This window comes from Triticum urartu, chromosome 3 (assembly GCF_003073215.2).
Source record: "Triticum urartu cultivar G1812 chromosome 3, Tu2.1, whole genome shotgun sequence".
Lineage (NCBI taxonomy): Eukaryota > Viridiplantae > Streptophyta > Magnoliopsida > Poales > Poaceae > Triticum > Triticum urartu.
In genome coordinates this window covers 647,775,188-647,781,497 of record NC_053024.1, presented here as the reverse complement: position 1 = coordinate 647,781,497, position 6,310 = coordinate 647,775,188, and positions in this window count along the sequence as shown.

The following is a 6,310-nucleotide window of genomic DNA, read 5'->3' as shown; positions in this document are numbered from 1 at the left end:
GTGAATGCGGCCATCTCCAAAGCATAACCCCAAAACGATAGCGGTAAATCAGTAAGAGACATCATAGATCGCACCATATCTAGTAAAGTACGATTACGACGTTCGGACACACCATTACGCTGTGGTGTTCCGGGTGGCGTGAGTTGCGAAACTATTCCGTATTGTTTCAAATGTACACCAAACTCGTAACTCAAATATTTGCCTCCACGATCAGATCGTAGAAACTTTATTTGCTTGTTACAATGATTTTCAACTTCACTCTGAAATTCTTTAAACTTTTCAAACGTTTCAAACTTATGTTTCATTAAGTAGATATACCCATATCTGCTTAAGTCATCTGTGAAGGTGAGAAAATAACAATATCCGCCACGAGCCTCAATATTCATCGGACCACATACATCTGTATGTATGATTTCCAACAAATCTGTTGCTCTCTCCATAGTACCGGAGAACGGCGTTTTAGTCATCTTGCCCATGAGGCACGGTTCGCAAGTACCAAGTGATTCATAATCAAGTGGTTCCAAAAGTCCATCAGTATGGAGTTTCTTCATGCGCTTTACACCGATATGACCTAAACGACAGTGCCACAAATAAGTTGCACTATCATTATCAACTCTGCATCTTTTGGCTTCAACATTATGAATATGTGTGTCACTACTATCGAGATTCAATAAGAATAGACCATTCTTCAAGGGTGCATGACCATAAAAGATATTACTCATATAAATAGAACAACCATTATTCTCTGATTTAAATGAATAACCGTCTCGCATCAAACAAGATCCAGATATAATGTTCATGCTTAACGCTGGCACCAAATAACAATTATTTAGGTCTAATATTAATCCCGAAGGTAGATGTAGAGGTAGCGCGCCGACCGCGATCACATCGACTTTGGAACCGTTTCCCACGCGCATCGTCACCTCGTCCTTAGCCAATCTTCGCTTAATCCGTAGTCCCTGTTTCGAGTTGCAAATATTAGCAACAGAACCAGTATCAAATACCCAGGTGCTACTGCGAGCATTAGTAAGGTACACATCAATAACATGTATATCACATATACCTTTGTTCACCTTGCCATCCTTCTTATCCGCCAAATACTTGGGGCAGTTCCGCTTCCAGTGACCAGTCTGCTTGCAGTAGAAGCACTCAGTTTCAGGCTTAGGTCCAGACTTGGGTTTCTTCTCTCGAGCAGCAACTTGCTTGCTGTTCTTCTTGAAGTTCCCCTTCTTCTTCCCTTTGCCCTTTTTCTTGAAACTAGTGGTCTTGTTGACCATCAACACTTGATGCTCCTTCTTGATTTCTACCTCCGCAGCTTTCAGCATTGCGAAGAGCTCGGGAATAGTCACATTCATCCCTTGCATATTATACTTCATCACGAAACTCTTGTAGCTTGGTGGAAGTGATTGGAGAATTATGTCAATGACGCTATCATCTGGAAGATTAACTCCCAGTTGAATCAAGTGATTACAATACCCAGACATCTTGAGTATATGCTCACTGACATAACTGTTCTCCTCCATCTTGCAGCTATAGAACTTATTGGATACTTCATATCTCTCAATCCAGGCATTTGCTTGAAATATTAACTTCAACTCCTGGAACATCTCATATGCCCCATGACGTTCAAAACGTCGTTGAAGTCCCGGTTCTAAGCCGTAAAGCATGGCACATTGAACTATCGAGTAGTCATCAGCTTTGCTCTGCCAGACGTTCATAACATCTGGTGTTGCTCCAGCAGTAGGCCTGGCACCCAGCGGTGCTTCCAGGACGTAATTCTTCTGTGCAGCAATGAGGATAATCCTCAAGTTACGGACCCAGTCCGTGTAATTGCTACCATCATCTTTCAACTTTGCTTTCTCAAGGAACGCATTAAAATTCAACGGAACAACAGCACGGGCCATCTATCTACAATCAAACATACATAAGCAAGATACTATCAGGTACTAAGTTCATGATAAATTTAGGTTCAATTAATCATATTACTTAAAGAACTCCCACTTAGATAAACATCCCTCTAATCCTCTAAGTGATTATGTGATCCAAGTCAACTAAACCATGTCCGATCATCACGTGAGATGGAGTAGTTTCGTTGGTGAACATCACTATGTTGATCATATCTACTATATGATTCACGCTCGACCTTTCGGTCTCCGTGTTCCGAGGCCATATCTGTATATGCTTGGCTCGTCAAGTATAACCTGAGTATTCCGTGTGTGCAACTATTTTGCACCCGTTGTATTTGAACGTAGAGCCTATCACACCCGATCATCACGTGGTGTCTCAGCACGAAGAACTTTCGCAACGGTGCATACTCAGGGAGAACACTTCTTGATAATTAGTGAGAGATCATCTTATAATGCTACCGTCAATCAAAGCAAGATAAGATGCATAAAAGATAAACATCACATGCAATCAATATAAGTGATATGATATGGCCATCATCATCTTGTGCTTGTGATCTCCATCTCTGAAGCACCGTCGTGATCACCATCGTCACCGGCACGACACCTTGATCTCCATCGCAGCATCGTTGTCGTCTCGCCAATCTTATGCTTCCACGACTATCGCTACCGCTTAGTGATAAAGTAAAGCATTACAGCGCGATTGCATTGCATACAATAAAGCAACAACCATATGGCTCCTGCCAGTTGCCGATAACTCGGTTACAAAACATGATCATCTCATACAATAAAATTTAGCATCATGTCTTGACCATATCACATCACAACATGCCCTGCAAAAGCAAGTTAGACGTCCTCTACTTTGTTGTTGCAAGTTTTACGTGGCTGCTACGGGCTTAAGCAAGAACCAATCTTACCTACGCATCAAAACCACAACGATAGTTTGTCAAGTTGGTGCTGTTTTAACCTTCGCAAGGACCGGGCGTAGCCACACTCGGTTCAACTAAAGTTGGAGAAACTGTCACCAGCTAGCCACCTTTGTGCAAAGCACATCGGGAGAACCGGTCTCGCGTAAGCGTACGCGTAATGTCGGTCCGGGCCGCTTCGTCCAATAATACCGCCGAACCAAAGTATGACATGCTGGTAAGCAGTATGACTTATATCGCCCACAACTCACTTGTGTTCTACTCGTGCATATAACATCAACACATAAAACCTAGGCTCGGATGCCACTGTTGGGTTTCATAGTAATTTCAAAAAATTTCCTACGCGCACGCAAGATCATGGTGATGCATAGCAACGAGAGGGGGAGAGTGTGATCTACGTACCCTTGTAGATCGACAACGGAAGCGTTAACTTGGTTGATGTAGTCGTACGTCTCCACGGCCCGACCGATCAAGCACCGAAACTACGGCACCTCCGAGTTCTAGCACATGTTCAGCTCGATGACGATCCCCGGACTCCGATCCAGCAAAGTGTCGGGGAAGAGTTCCGTCAGCACGACAGCGTGGTGACGATCTTGATGTACTACTGTCGCAGGGCTTCGCCTAAGCACCGCTACAATATTATCGAGGACTATGGTGGAAGGGGGCAGCGCACACGGCTAAGAATATGATCACGTGGATCAACTTGTATCTCTAGGGCTGCCCCTTGCCTCCGTATATAAAGGCTCAAAGGGGGGGGGGCCGGCCGGCCAAGAGGAGGCACGCCAGGAGGAGTCCTACTCCCTCCAGGAGTAGGACTCCCCCCCTTTCCTAGTTGGAATAGGATTCACGGAGGGGGAAAAGAGGAGAGAGAGAGGAGGAAGGGGGGCCGGCCCCCTCTCCTTGTCCTATTCGGACCAAGGGGGGGAGGGGCACGCGGCCCATCTCTGGCCACCTCTCCTCTCTTCCACTAAGGCCCATATACCTCCCGGGGGGTTTCGGTAACCTCCCGGTACTCCGGTAAAATCCCGATTCACCCGGAACACTTCCGATATCCAAACATAGGCTTCCAATATATCAATCTTTATGTATCGACCATTTCGAGACTCCTCGTCATGTCCGTGATCACATCCGGGACTCCAAACAAACTTCGGTACATCAAAATGCATAAACTCATAATATAACTGTCATCGTAACCTTAAGCGTGCGGACCCTACGGGTTCGAGAACAATGTAGACATGACCGAGACACGTCTCTGGTCAATAACCAATAGCGGAACCTGGATGCTCATATTGGCTCCTACATATTCTACGAAGATCTTTTATCGGTCAGACCGCATAACAACATACGTTGTTCCCTTTGTCATCGGTATGTTACTTGCCCGAGATTCGATCGTCGGTATCCCATACCTAGTTCAATCTCGTTACGGCAAGTATCTTTACTCGTTCCGTAATACATCATTCCGCAACTAACTCATTAGTTGCAATGCTTGCAAGGCTTCAGTGATGTGCATTACCGAGAGGGCCCAGAGATACCTCTCCGACAATCGGAGTGACAAATCCTAATCTCGAAATACGCCAACCCAACATGTACCTTTGGAGACACCTGTAGAGCTTCTTTATAATCACCCAGTTACGTTGTGACGTTTGGTAGCACACAAAGTGTTCCTCCGACAAACGGGAGTTGCATAATCTCATAGTCATAGGAACATGTATAAGTCATGAAGAAAGGAATAGCAACATACTAAACGATCGGGTGCTAAGCTAATGGAATGGGTCATGTCAATCAGATCATTCAACTAATGATGTGATCCCATTAATCAAATGACAACTCTTTGTCCATGGTTAGGAAACATAACCATCTTTGATTAACGAGCTAGTCCAGTAGAGGCATACTAGTGACACTCTGTTTGTCTATGTATTCACACATGTATTATGTTTCCGGTTAATACAATTCTAGCATGAATAATAAACATTTATCATGATATAAGGAAATAAATAATAACTTTATTATTGCCTCTAGGGCATATTTCCTTCACCAGCAGCGTTGAAGGCGACCCCGGCACGTGAGGTAAGGCACAGGACCGCGCCCTGCTCCTAGGCCCACACCGCCGACGTACACGCATCAGCCGCCGCCGCTCGTGCAGGTCTGCCCGAGCCGCTCCTGGGAGAGCGACGCGGGGGTGATATCGGGGCTCCTGAAGAGGGAGTCCTACTACTCGTCGAGCCGATCTAAACCATGATCGATCGAACTGCCATTGCTAGCACACTAAGCGTCAATCACTGCACCAGTCGAGATGCCAAGCCGATGGCGATCATCTCCTTCACCACAGAGGGGCAGGTCGCGCTCAGATGCTCGAAGTCGTCGCTGGTCACGGCCGCGTTCAGGTTCGCCGGTAAGCGGCCCAGGAAATCAAAGCATGCGCCCATGGCAGCCGAGTTGTTCGGCCAATTCTAGCAAGTTCGTCGTTGTGCCGACGTCAATGCTCCTGCACAGGCTCTCCTTGCAGAGCATCTTGAGCCTCTCCATGCCATACCGGTGCGCCGCCACCGGCAGATGTTGCAAGAAGGCGGCTTCCTCCTGCTTGGTCATCGTCTCCGGCAAGGACAGGGAACCAGTGTCCATGAAGGAAAGCAGCGCCTTGAAGACCCACGGCTCCATCTTGTTCACACGCACCATGCCGCCACTCTCATCAGTGGGGCCGTGGAGCTCAGCGCTGAACGCCGAAGACCGTGCGGCAAACGTCTCATCGGCGCCGCTCCCGGTCTCGAGGAGGCCATGGAGGTCCTGGCCCAGATCAGGCGGTGACACGCAGCGGCGGAGCTTGATAAAGATTGGTGAGGGGGCAAACCAAAGTTGAGGGGGCTAAAAAGATAAGTTATGCATGAACTCTGAGAAATCTTTGATATTCAAGCCTAATACTATTAGGGGTACACTTCAGAATTTTTCTAGAGTAGGGGGTGATGGTCCCCTTTGGCCCCCATGAAGCTGCGCCACTGGTGGCACAGCTACGAAAGACCTTAGCGCGAAGGTCTTGGCGGCCGACATGACCTCCTGGTGGCGAAACCCGCTGATGACGTCGATGTCACACCTAATCGTGAAGGAATTGCCCTAAATTGCCTCGATTTCTCCAAATCCTTCCTCTTGATGAGCTTCCAGCATCCCTGTACGCCATAGCTCTGGAACTGCAAGTCTCTGGACTTGAACAACGGCGAGGGTTGGCTCTTCTCCTTGGGGAAGCACGGCAGGCAGCGCGGGTGCTGTTTTTCCGCCGCGTCGGTCGCCCGTCGAACGCGCTTACCCCGTTGGGGTAGTACCAGAGGTTCCAACAGTGGTTGCCGACAGTGAAAGGGAGAGAGTCGATATGCTGCCCACTCAATGTGCTGGAGTAGCCCTCGACCTTGAGGAGGTGGTGCACGTTTGCCGTGTTGGCGGTGATCTTGGAGGCGGTTGTCGACATTGCTATAACACATCGGCAATCGA